Source organism: Triticum dicoccoides, chromosome 1A (assembly GCF_002162155.2).
Source record: "Triticum dicoccoides isolate Atlit2015 ecotype Zavitan chromosome 1A, WEW_v2.0, whole genome shotgun sequence".
In the NCBI taxonomy this organism is placed as follows: domain Eukaryota; kingdom Viridiplantae; phylum Streptophyta; class Magnoliopsida; order Poales; family Poaceae; genus Triticum; species Triticum dicoccoides.
The window spans coordinates 82,732,928-82,746,055 of record NC_041380.1 but is presented as its reverse complement, the minus strand read 5'-3'; the positions used below and the strand labels follow the sequence as shown (position 1 = coordinate 82,746,055).

Below are 13,128 nucleotides of genomic sequence, written 5' to 3'. Positions count from 1 at the left end.
GAGTCTTCGTTCCAGCGCCCCCTCCCCCCGGGCCCAGGAGGAACCCGGTTGCGCCGCTGCGGCTGCTTGCCTGCTGCCCTGTCCGCCGTGTCCGGCGAGGGCGCGAGGCGGCGACCCAGGCTAGGGCGCGAGGCTGCAGCCTGCAAGCTGCCCGGCGTCCGGCGAGGTAGTCAGTGGCTCACAGCTCACTGCTCGGTCCTCACTTAGTCACTTTCTCAGGTTTTGATAGCTTGATGACATGCTTTTGTTTACCTGATGATGATTTTAGATGCTAGATGCCACTGTTTGTATGCTTGTTAGATATAGAAACCGATTTTGATATTGAGACATTTTTGTTTCTCTAAAATTTTACAGGAACACAAGATGAGTAAAAGAAATAAGACATTGATTTTTTTTTTCAAGTTCGAACCACCGAAACCAACTAGACTCATTCATCCGGGAAGCAAGAGGTGATCCACATTTGATGAATTGCAATGATCTTGGTCATCTTGCCATGAATATGGTTAAAAGTGATATGCACACAACTTTTTTCCTTGGTTTACCGTCTTGTTGAGTTAGCATTGATTTTACCTGTTGCGGTTTGCAACAGTGGAAAGAGCATTCTCAGGACTGGATTAAGGAACAAAATGGGTGATGATTGGATGAATCATAGAATGGTGTGTTACATTGAGCGAGATGTATTTGTTAGTATTGAAGAATCAAAGATCATCGAGCGATTTCAAGGTTATCGCACACGTAAAGGCGTTTTGCCTCGTCCTAGACGTAAGTTTTCATATTTTACATCTATCATTAACTAGTTTTACCTACTATATTATGCACTGATTTGCATTTCAAAATTAATGATTGAAGGTTTAGCTTCTTCTGCTATCGAAGATGTAGTCATGGAAGGCTCAGATCAACCAATCCTTTGATTTGGTATCAATCTTTTGTATCATCGATCTATGCTACATATGGTCTTTGATTTGTCTTGCTTTATTAGTTGACCCATCAAGGAACAAATGTTGTCATTGCATATTATGTTTGATTTCTTATTAGTTATGCAACATAGATTGACTTTTGCATGCCTTGAAACTGAAGTTTTTTCTGGGTAGTTTTTAGCCCTTAGTTTCTCGCCTGGGGCGTCAGCCAATCCTGGGTCCGCCACTGCCAATGCCCCCAGGCGTCAGTGTCAGCATTGAAAATGTGATGGCTGTTGGTTTCAGATAACGAACTAATAATCCCGGAATGAGCGTGTCCAAAACGAGGGAGAAAGAAACAAGGAGGAAGCCACAGCTATGGGCCTATGGCCAACACATCCCTACAAAGCTACTTGCCTGTAATTTGGACATGCTGTGAATAGAACAGCTTACCTAACCTCGAGAGATCCACCGTTTTTTAGATCCACAATTGATGCCCTGGATGAGTTCCGTATTTAACAGATTTAGTGGAAATGTGGCTTAATCTTTTGGAAAGGTTGAACAAAAACACTTCTGTGTTGTCTAATATTCCCCGGGAGGCTGAGAGTTTTTGTTCGATAAACAGAGCATATAGTCCTAACTACGAACTTTCATAGCTCATACTTCAGAATAGAATCGGGTAGCTGTCTTCTTCTCTGTTGGTCATGGAGTAACCTTAAGGTAGATGGTACAAAACGAGCACTGCTATATCCGTCTACTGTAGTCCTGATTGGCTAGTACCGGATAATGCGCCTAATTCAGTTCATCATGACCTTTTCAATGGGCTGCTAATAGATGATGGTGCATGGTCAAGTTGAGGTAACAAAGCTGTCTCTTTGCCCCTCCCTATAAACGGATATAACCAAAATTTTAGATGGGCAGGCACTTTATCTGACTGGTTATGCACTCAAATACAGAAAAATTGACAGTACGAGAAGAAAAGGGCATTATGATTGGGGAAAGGAGAAAACGAAATGATTCTTCCTATCGGTGATGAGCAATATCATCAGGTCAACTGTATTTAGCACTATTGTCGTTGCTACTACAGAGGTACAGGTACCACAGCACAGGTCAAGGCACAAGTCACTCTCAAAGAACAAATTAAGGTCATAGTACAGTTGCAGGGTGGAATATAACTTAAAAAGGTTCCCTTCATCAGCTGATTTTTGTGAGTTGTATGTCGAATTTACTGGCACCCACACAAGATCTTTATGTTAGCCACTCAAATCTGTGCGCGTTGCTAGTTGGATATTAGTTGGAACAATGCGATGTTCTCTGCACAACAGTAGGATAATATTAAACCTTCATGTAGCCAAAACAGTTCCTTCCAAAACGATAAAAACGCGTCTCCATCGTCCCATCATTCTCATCCCTCTTCTCTAGCCCGCGATATCACAGTTTCGCATGTTACGTGTTTATCAATGATCTATGATTTAGCTTGAGGGATTTTGCAACGTAGTTGAACTATCAATAGCTACTAATTAGTAGTTGGTGTCTTCACTGAGTTAATGGTCTAGTTGTTAACCAATGTATATCTTTGGATTGTATGATAGCTATGATCCATCATTACGAGAACAAATAGATATACCGTTCATATTACAGCATACACAAAGTGTAGCTGTTATGCCAAAAAAAAACAAAATACAACTTCCTTTTTTATACCCCAACTATTATCTACTTGTTCTCAATTGCAAAATTTTACAATATTTATTTTTCCTACAAACAGCAATTTAGAACTAGGCTTATCTAGTGAACTGTGCGGTAGGCAATTACACATCCAACTACTTAGTGACAGAAGTTAAAAATGACACTACTTGTAATTTGTCAGTGCCCAGTCTGTAAAGGACAAAGGCTAAAAAGAAAATCATTAACCATCCCAGTTATTATGTTTCAATCAATAAATGCCCTGTTGGAGAGTTAGTTTTACCTTCTGCAGAAAATTTCTCATTAGCTGATGATTGGCAGGTAAACAATAAAATATAATCACTCAAATGCATTGCTCACATTTTTAGGGGCTACTTCATTCAGATTGCTGACATCATGCAATGTTTGAAGTCTTTTTTTAGTTTAATGTTTGAAGTTACCAAAGCGTAATCCTCACAAGCATGTTCTAATGGGCTCATGGAAGTCGTCAGTTCTAGATAACGATATGCACAAAACAAATGATGGCAAGTGAGCATACTTCAACAAAAAGTGATGGTACAAAAAACAAGATTTAGTGATTACCAAGAAGTGTTCTTTCCTTATTTCCAACTCAATCAATTATGAGTCTGAGATCCGGCTGAAACAAGAACAGGCTTCCCTCTTGTATAAATTCCTTAATCCATATGTTAAGAATATCTAAAGAAAATAATAATAATAAATCATAACAGTGCTATTAACAAATGCAAAATAGTAGAGCATGTTCTCAGAAAGAAGATACTTTTTTTCCATTCGAGAAACGAGGAGCACGACTGAAGTGGCTATACATACAAATCCATTTACGGATCTATATGCTCCGATTGGAACCGGAAGTTCCAGAACTGGATCTTCTCAATTCCACTATGCATCGTAAAACTAAATCACAACTTATTTTCCATCTTTAAAACGGAAGAAATGAAATGCCAAGAATTCACACGTATTTTCCTTTGTAATATATGCAGAATGGGTCCATGGGTGGGCTGAAATAAGGGCAACTCTAACGCGGATCACCAAATCGGACACACCAAACGCCCGCTTACGCATCCGTAGACACCGATAGGGAAACCGGCCATCCAACCCTATGCACCAAATATCCGCCCCTGTTTTCTTTCATACGGTCATCATGTTTGCTTCAAAGTAAACAACGATAATGTCAAAAAAATTCTCATTAGCATTTGGCCGAACACTTGCCGGGCGTGGTGTCCACCATGGACGGCATCAACAGGGGTGGGGGATACCTGGCTGCGGACGGATCCGGAGTGAAACGGCGGCGTAGTCCAAGGCGGCCAGGAGCGTGGGTGGGGCGGCGGATGTTCAGCATGGCCTGAGCGGAAGCTCGGGTGGTAGAGCGGCGGCGGCGGATGTTCAGCAAGGCCTGAGCGGCAGTCAGGGTGGTAGAGCGGCAACGGCGGCGAACTCGGATGGTGTGGATACAGAGCAAAGGGGAGGGACAGAGTGGGGGGAAGGGGTCCGGGAGAGGGGATTTGGGTGGGCCAAGGGTATCGGAAGCTTTCGTGGCGAAGGTCCGAACTCCCACAAACCTCCCATGAGTTAGTGGACGGTTTGCGGGATTTTGGATGCCTGGACGCGTCTACGGACATTTGAGCACCGCGTTGGGTTGCTAAAAACGTCCGGACACCTCGGTCCGGATGTTTAGGGGTGGTTTGGTGATCCGCGTTGGAGTTGCCCTAAGGAACTGTTTTTTACAACTTTGGGCTTCTTGTACAACTTTTTCATATCGATTGCTATGAATTTCACCAACAAAAGTAAAAAAGCTGGAAACGTAAAAATATGACTAACTAGAGGATGTAATCAAGATAATTCTTTCGTTTTCTGTGCTCAATAAAAGGCAGTTAAACTTGTTTACTGTGACAGTGTTGTGGGGAGCGTAAATTATCTGTAGGATTTAGCAAACAAAAGTTTCTTTCTAGGGCAATGTGTGAATGCTTAGAGTGCGGCCGCTTGGCTCCAGGGAGCCTGGAAATTTTGAAAAAAGAAGAAATCATGTTGATAAGCTTCCAAATTATTTGGAAAAAATCCAACATGAAAATATAGACATGGCCTACGTATCTACACATTTCATTCAAAAAACTTCTAAATTGTGGGTATACAAACAACAAAAATGCTAGACTTACGGGATCCCCTACGGACTGCTGCTTACGGACTCCTTCCCCACCAATAACTGCTCCCCTTGATTTTTAACTAATGGACCCCACCCTCCCTAATCCCCAAACATAGTTTGACAACTCAGTCCGTAACATCAATCCTGTAAGGATCTGCCTGTAGGTGTAAATGGGGGAATATGTAATACTTCCTTCGTTCCATAATATATCGCGTGTATATTTTTTGAAAATTCCAACATTGCAGAGTTTGACCAAGTTTGTTGAGAAAAATATCAACATAAAAAATACCAAATAAGTACTCCCTCCGTAAAGAAATATAATAGCGTTAAATATAAGAGCATTTAGTGATCTAACGCTCTTATATTTCTTTACAGAGGGAGCACAATATAAAACTACCACTCATGATGTATATAATGATATTTATGGTATTGTAGATGTAGATATTTTTCTCTACAAACTTGTTCAAAGTTAACGACGTTTGATTTTTGAAAATATCTATATACACTAGATTATGGAACGAGTTAAATACATTAGAAGTCTTACAACTTGCGCACGACGATCAGTTTGGTGCACGAACTTACAAAATATGTGTTTCTGGTCATTAAACTTGTGCGGGTGTGCAAATACGGTCATATTTTCCGTACGTGGATGTATTTGCTGCCTACATGGCAATGCCGGTGTAGCAAAGGCCCATTTGTCAGTGCCTAGTGCACGTGATGTTTTTTCTGCAAAAACACCCTCGTTTTTTTACTTTGTACAAAAGCACTCCAACAATAGTTGTCCGCTGGGTCTCAGCCGTCAGTATTCGCTGTAAAAATATTTGGCTGGAAAAAAAAGGGACGGAGCGAGTTCGAAACTACAAACTGTTGTAATGGCGCTAACAACCTAACCACCTCAACTGATCGTGCTTGCTGTTTCATTTGGACTACTAAGGTATATCACCTCTTGGATAAAAGTACACATTCTGAATATATTTTCTTTTCTCTACATTTTCCAATTCAAAATGATTCAGATTCAAACAAAATTTCCACTGATTTGTTTGAAAGAAAATTACATACATTCCTTCTGCACAACATTTTCTTTTATCTAAATTTTTAATTTAAAATTCGAATTTAAAGAAAAAAAATTATTTGATTTTTCCAGGAAAAAATTACGTAAATTTCATTCGGACCTGTATTTTCGTTTATCAAGATTTTCCAATTTTAATATATTCGAATTCAGACAAAATATCCAGTGATTTGTTTGAAAGAAATTTGCGTACATTGATTATGAACTGTATTTCTTTTATATAGCTTATTCAAATTCAAACAAAAATTAGATGATTTGTCCGAACAATACTTACATTCATTATGAGCCACATTCCTTTTCTCTAGATTTTCAAATTTTGAATTATTCGATTTGAAACAAAGTTTTTCTGATTTGTCCCCATAAAATGTGTATATTCATTGTGCACTATATTTACTGTGCACTATATTCACTTTTCCATATTTTAATTTTTAAATTATTTGAATTCAAACAAAAAATAGTTAATTTCTCCGAAAAATTTATGTACATTATTTTTTACATATAATTTTTTTATCTAGATTTTCGAATTTATAATGAGTTCTGTTGATTGTCCGAAAGAAATTGACGTATATTCATTATGAACTATATTTTATTGTAAATAGAAAAAAGAAAGAAGAATACATAAGATAAATTGTGTTTATCTATTTAAATGTCATTGTGGCTGATTTTTTTTAACTCATTGTGGCCGGATGGTTGGTGCTCCCACACGCGGCGAGCTTATGTGTTCATAGGTTCTTCTAAAAAATGTGGTCATAGGTTCGAACCGGTGCCTTCCCTTTTTCTCGTTTTGGTTTCTATTTTAGCTTGTACTGTCTTTTTTTAAGGCCGCACAATATTTCTTATATAAAGCTAATTGTGCTCCAAGAGTGTGAACAATATGTAGGTCAATTGGTTATCGAAGCGTGGCGGATCGTAGCAGGTGTTCTGTTTGAATCCCAATGTTCGTTCATCATTTTTCATTTTATTTAAGGATTTTTTTGCAGAAATAAAAAAATGCAAGGGTGCTTCCTGAAGAAAAAAAATAGTGCACACGGGTTACCCACCGCTGACAATGGACCCCTGCCACGTTGGCACGCCATGTATTGACATGATACAGCTGAATACGGTAGAAAGCACCGTATATGAACGGAGGGACAAGTTAGATGACCAGAAACACATATTTTACAAGTTTATGCACCATACTGACCGTCGCGTGCAAGTTCTATGACTTGCAGTGTATTTACCTCTTATGGAACGGAAGGTGTAGCAAATAGTAGACATGTTAAAATCCACATATTTGTAGCCTAGAAATTAATATTCAAATTTACAGGCATGTAGTGAGCATCTACATGTGAAAAAAAATTCAGAATTTCTGAAGCTCCAAACTGTCTTATTTTACTGATTTTTTATTGAAAAACCAGGCTGAGAGCCCAGGATCCATTTGTTTCCTTAGGTGAGTGTGGCTATTGAGAAATGTCATCATTCATGACGATAAAGAGACAGCGTTGTTTTCCTTAGTGGAGAACAAAGTTGTTGAGGCGTCTTTCCGAAAAGTGACACAATGTCAATTCAAAGTTTCCAACTATGCTAGCGACACAAATGGAGTTAGTTGACAGGTGACAAGAGGTGGAAAACTGACATCCATACCCCCCTTAAAAAGGCAATACTTCCCTATGCTTGCATCTGCACTGCACCTTCCACCAATTCAGCAATGTCATATTGCAATCTCAGTAACCTTTTTCCGTCAAGAATCTGAAGTGCAGCCCAACGTAGCCATGCATTTCAAATCCTTAATCCGCGAGCCGAAACCTCTCAATGAACTACACCGTCAGATCCAATCAGGGGGGCACAAACCAGCACCAGACCTGCAATCCCACATCATCCGATCCCCTCCTCAACGAGACCCCATGTCCAACCCCCCCTCCAATCAAATCCGCTCCAGCTCGCGGGCGAACAACCAACAAGGAGGATGACGAATTCCACCCGAATCGGGAATGGAACCCTCAAACAAACGAGCACCAGCCACAAAACTGAAGCCCACGGTCAACAATAGCGCAAGGCAGAGGACCAGATAATTCCACCATGAAATCGCGAATTTCGCCCGAACCACACATAAATCAAACCGTCTGGAGAGAGGGAAAGCTCGCATCGCACGTACCTCGTGGCCGTGGCGTGGTCCGGCGGCTCCTCCGTCGACCGGAGGAGGAGGAGGATGGGAGGGAGGAAAGGCGCCCCTGCTCGTGAGAGGTCCAGAAAGGGAGAGAGAGGGAGAGAGGGAGAGGTGTTTGAACAATGGAACTGCATTATTTTTCTCTCTCTGGTTTTAAACCGTCTGGCTGGCGGGTGGGGTTGCGTGAGCACTGTGCGTTGGGCCGCGCGAGTAGAAACAAGACTTTTTCTTCGGGGGAGGAAGAGGGGAAATCGCCTTCTCGATGTCATGTGGGCCCGCCACGCGGCACCGGATCTCTGTGGGTGCGGGTAGGTGGTTTCCGTCACCACGAGGTGGATCGCACGCGTGAGAACGTCGTGCTGACATATTTTTTAAAGAGCAATTATATATTAATATCAAACGGATACCAAATCAAACTCTGCATCAACGAGATGTCTAAAAACATTCAGGGCCTCTTTGATTCATAGGGTCACAAAAACATAGGAATTGGAAAAACGCAGGATTGGAATGGCATGTTCATTAGATCCCTATAGGATTTGAATTTGTTTGATTGTGTCAAGGAAAAAACAAAGAATTTCTTCCAAGAGGTTTGAGTGGATGCTAGACTTTCTGTGAAATGTAGTACAAATGAATCCTTAGGAAAAATCCTATAGGATTCAATCCTACGAATCAAACCATCAACATAGGAAAAATTCCTAAGGATTCTAATCCTTTAAAGATCCTATGAAAATCCTTTGAATCAAAGAGACCCTCATGATGCATACGACAAAAGGTAAAATAAAAAGGGAACAAAGAAAGAGAAAAAAGACCCGTCACGGTAATCAATCACCAGCAGTAGCAACATTCTAACCACCATTAAAGTAGCAAAGAAGGTTCTTTATCTTCATGAAGGAAACAATGCGTCATTGCCCAATTAAAGATCTTAGATTTTCACATGAAGAAAAACCGCATTCCCAAAACAATGCCTTCAACAAGATCACCGCCAGGTACAAACCAATAAAGGCCAGACCATGGGCTTTCACCCTGAAAATCACGACTCGATAGCACCACCAACAAAGAAGTCCTCCAATGTTGCCGCCCCCATTTGTGGAGGCCACTGCTGCAAGTCACGTACCACCAGCTCACAGGAACTCGTGTCCGGTCTGGACGGAAACATATCCTGCAAGTCAAATCTGATGAACTGCATTTGAAGCAAAGTCTTTATCGCATCCAAGACCTCGCCTTCGCCACTTGCAAGTCCTCCGATCCCTTGGAAATCTTGGTACAAACATGTTTGAAGGTGTCAACAAAAACAGAGCTTCACGATACAACAGTGAAGCTGATTATGATGATGTTGCGGGTGCATAAGACCGCCCCTATCCAATCAAGGTGTTCAAAGAGCGTCATATGCGTTAGTCCTTGTTTTCCTTCGAATGATAAGTTCGGAACTCGCCGATGGCAAGATCGAAGAGCACCGATCGCAGGTAGAACGATGAGTTCGCGTGAAGACCACTAGGGCCACCAGCTGGTCCTTCCCCTCCACCTATCCCAAAGCCGCCCTGCCACATCCCACACCAACCGCCAGAGTAAAATGTACCCAAAGGGACCCGCTTGAGCACCATGCACGTCCAGGAGACAACACTACTAACGGAGTGAATGCATGGCCAACCATCTACTGAGCCGTTGCCAAGGGAGAGCACCCCCAGGTCTAGCCCCTCCAGTTCCGGGCAGGGGGCTTGTTTGCTCGCATGAAGGGCAGCCACTACAAGACCAGATGATGGAGAGGAGGCCATGGCCATGATGTCCACTATGCAAATTTTATTCTCGTAGACTCTATTGGGCCTGCAAGCGTAGAGTTTTGTAGGACATCAACAAATTTCCCTCAAGTAGATGACCTAAGATTTATCAATCTGTGGGAGGCGTAGCATGAGGATGGTCTCTCTCAAACAACCCTGCAATCGAATACAAGAAATCTCTTGTGTCTTCAACACACCCAATATAATGGTTAATTGTATAGGTGTGCTAGTTCAACGAAGAGATGCTGATATAAGTGTAGTATGGATAGTAGATATAGGCTTTTGTAATATGAAATAATAAAAACATCAAGGTAGAAAGTAACAAAAGTGAGCACAAATGGTATTTTAATGGTTGGAAACAAGACCTAGGGTTCATACTTTCACTAGTGCAATCTCTCAATAGTGCTAACATAATTGAATCGTATATAATACCTCAATGTGCGACAAAGAATCACTCCAAAGCTCCTATCGAAGAAAGTAGGATGAAAATGTGTATCAACCTCTATGCCTAGATTACCCCAATGTCATCACGGGGGCTCGCAAGTTGATTACCAAAACATATATCAAGTGACTCAATAGAATACCCAAGTGTCATCATGGGTATCCGTATGCAAGATATACACTACTGCACGATGTTGCTAACGCGACACTACGATCAGAGACCCTTCGACGAAACTGTGTGTGATGCAATAATCGCAAACGGTGGTGTAAAAGAACCGTCAAAAAGGTGCAAAACGTTTGTGATGTCGGAGCCATCAAACATGGTTCAGATTTTAGTTGCGTGTGCGATGCAGGGCATACGGTTTAGTTCAATGAACTGTTTGCGATGAGGAGGAACAAAAGAAACGGGCAGCCAGATGAAGGCGTGTGCGATATACAGCATACGGTTCACTCGGATGAACTGATTTTGATGGGAGGAACAATAGAAACGTGCAGCTAGATAAAGATGTGTGCAGTTGAGGGCATATGCTTCAGAAGGATTAACTATTTGCGATTAGGCAACAGAACAAAAACGGGTCAGCCAGATCAATGTTTCTGCGATTATTAGCAAAAAAGTGTGCGATTGATGGCATACACTTCACACGGATGAACTGTTTGTGATTGGCCACAACAAACTGAAACAGTTAGATAGATCAACGTGTGTGCGCTAGACGGGCACACACATTCTAATTAAAAAGAAGCATGCGCAATGGTAATAACAAGCGTGCACGGTTGTTGGAACAAGACGTGTGCGAATGTTGCCTATTGCGGTGCACCCTATGGTGCAAACGCCACGTACGTGGCCGAGAAGGCGTACGTGCCCACGTTACGCCTTCCGAGAATAGTGCCTCACTTATAACCGTCAGTAAATTTTGAGCTTGCGTCCCGTCACATTCCAAATTGCAAACATGTTCACACCGATCAAAACCTAAACGGTTTCCCACTTAGGAGTGTATTAGTACTTGGTTATAAATACTACTACTCCAAGATGACTGCACATTCCTCCTCAACTCCTCATCCACAAAAACAAACAAGTCATTCATCATCGTTCCCTTACATCTGCCATGGCCAGCGTGAGTTCTGGGTCGAGAGATTGCCACTAGGGAGATGCGAGCATGGAAGTGGAAACACGTGAGATGTCCCGCCTCGGCGTGAACGCAGCCGGCATGTCCCGTTGCGCGGCCGTAGCAGCACAAAGGTCCCGCCACGCCGTCAAAGCAGCATGGAGGTCCCGCCGTGTCGTCGATGCAGTAGACTGGTCTGGCCGCGCCGCGGAAGCAGAAGAGATGTCCCGCCGCGCCGTGAATACAACAGAGATGTGCTCCCTCGCCGCGGCGGCATAGGAAAATGTCTTGCGGGCAGGCGAGGACTCTTATAGGCGCATGCATGCAATCGTCCATAGCTAGATGAATCAGATCTCCGGCTGGGCGAGGTTGCAGGACGACATGAAAGCCTCTTTTGAACAGGCTACCGGTGTCATCCGGCAACTAAATGAGAGCAATGCAAAGCTCCGGGCCGAGCGCGAGCTGCTGAGGGCGAAGATCATCAAAAGTGCGGAGCAGCAGGAGGAGACCACTACCTTGTTGAAGAGGACCGACGTCATCGTCGAGAAACTTATGGACGAGAATGCCATGCTGTGCATCGAGCGTAGAAGGCTGGTGGAGGAATCCATGGATGCTCTCAAGCAGCATCTTGAGGACAAGAAAGAGCTCATCGCCGCTCGCCACAGAGACTAGTTCCCGCGGCCTGCAGCAACAGATCAAGAAAGTAGAGATCAGCGAGCCAGATCGTTGTCTTCCATCTTCTTTTGCCCTTGTGTATTTCGGGTGTTGCCGCATGTGGATTTTTTAAATTATGTTCCTAAATATGTAAGACAATTATTATACACTGTCATCGTCCTTATATTCATCATGCTTTCTATAAGTTGCAGTGGATGCTATATAGGTCCGTCGGATCTTACATCAAGATCCATGCAAAACGTTCTTTTCAGATTTACATTTTTCTCTCTTAAATCTCAGTCTAGTGAGACATATAGCCACGCCGTAGGACAGGGGCTCGGACGCCATTAATGGAGACGTTGGGAGGGAGGTGCGCGGCAGGTAGTGGTCAAAGGGCTCTCCTCCCGATGAGCACGCGTAGGGGTCTGATCGCACGCCTCCCGTACTCAAATAGCTACACCGCACGGCACATCCTAGTCAATAAAAAAGGGGACGCGTGGCAACACGTAATTAGTAAGTAGAACACCCATGTTCTTCAATAATACTTGTGTTTCCGATTTGCAACGTGACAATACTTGTTCCAAAATGCCTTTGTTGATTGTTAATGTGTGCGCCTTCGCAAATCGGACAGAAAAATTACCACGACATGTTGGTGCCATGTCATGACACCATGCCAAGTTTCATGATTTTCACGTGTGTTTTGGATTTACAGGAATTAAAAAACCAAGTTTCTCAATCTTTCCGGCCGAGCCACGACGCCTAGATGTTTGAATTTCATTCCCATCTCTTGCATGGGACCTAGAAATTCACTCAAGGACACACATGTGATTTTTCAACCAACTTTGGTGCACTGGAGCATGTGCTTGTAGTTCAAATTTGAATTATGCACATTAAATGCCCAGAAACTCAATTAATGTATAAAAAAGGCCAAATGAACCCCGACAAATTCCAAAATTAAACACAACACTCCTGTTGTTCTATGTTGATGCTAGAAAATATTTGAAAGCAATAAGAGGCAACGAATATTGTTCCGTTCCCAAAGGCGGCACGTTCCCTACCGAAACCATCACGCTTGTTGTGAGAAGCTTATACCCAAATCTGCCCCAAATGGGACAAATTTTTTATCACGACATGTTGATGCCACTCCATGATAGCATGCCAAGTTTCATGAATTTCAGACGAGTTTTGGATTTACTAGAATTA

General features: G+C 42.5%; 1 protein-coding gene and 1 long non-coding RNA gene across 5 annotated transcripts in view; one reads left to right on the top strand and one right to left on the bottom strand.

Annotated features, from left to right (window-relative positions):
• The window catches only part of LOC119364451 (phosphoglycerate mutase-like protein AT74H), a 12,622-nt gene extending 4,542 nt beyond the window's left edge, over positions 1-8,080 (bottom strand). The window contains exons 1-2 of one of the 3 annotated variants that reach the window (XM_037629928.1): positions 7,941-8,080; positions 3,162-3,275 (exon numbers count right to left, since the gene is read on the bottom strand). The gene's annotated coding sequence lies outside the window, so the exon portion shown is untranslated. The remainder of the gene's footprint in view (positions 1-3,161; positions 3,276-7,940) is intronic. The other 2 variants (XM_037629936.1, XM_037629943.1) reach the window with 2 other exon arrangements.
• On the top strand, positions 11-1,012 carry LOC119364471. Of its 2 annotated transcripts, none has more exons than XR_005174936.1 (3): positions 11-166; positions 355-762; positions 850-1,012. It is a non-coding gene; the product is annotated as an uncharacterized LOC119364471 (long non-coding RNA). The 2 variants fall into 2 exon arrangements; XR_005174946.1 differs by having other exon boundaries at positions 11-219.
• Positions 8,081-13,128: the final 5,048 nt, after the last annotated feature.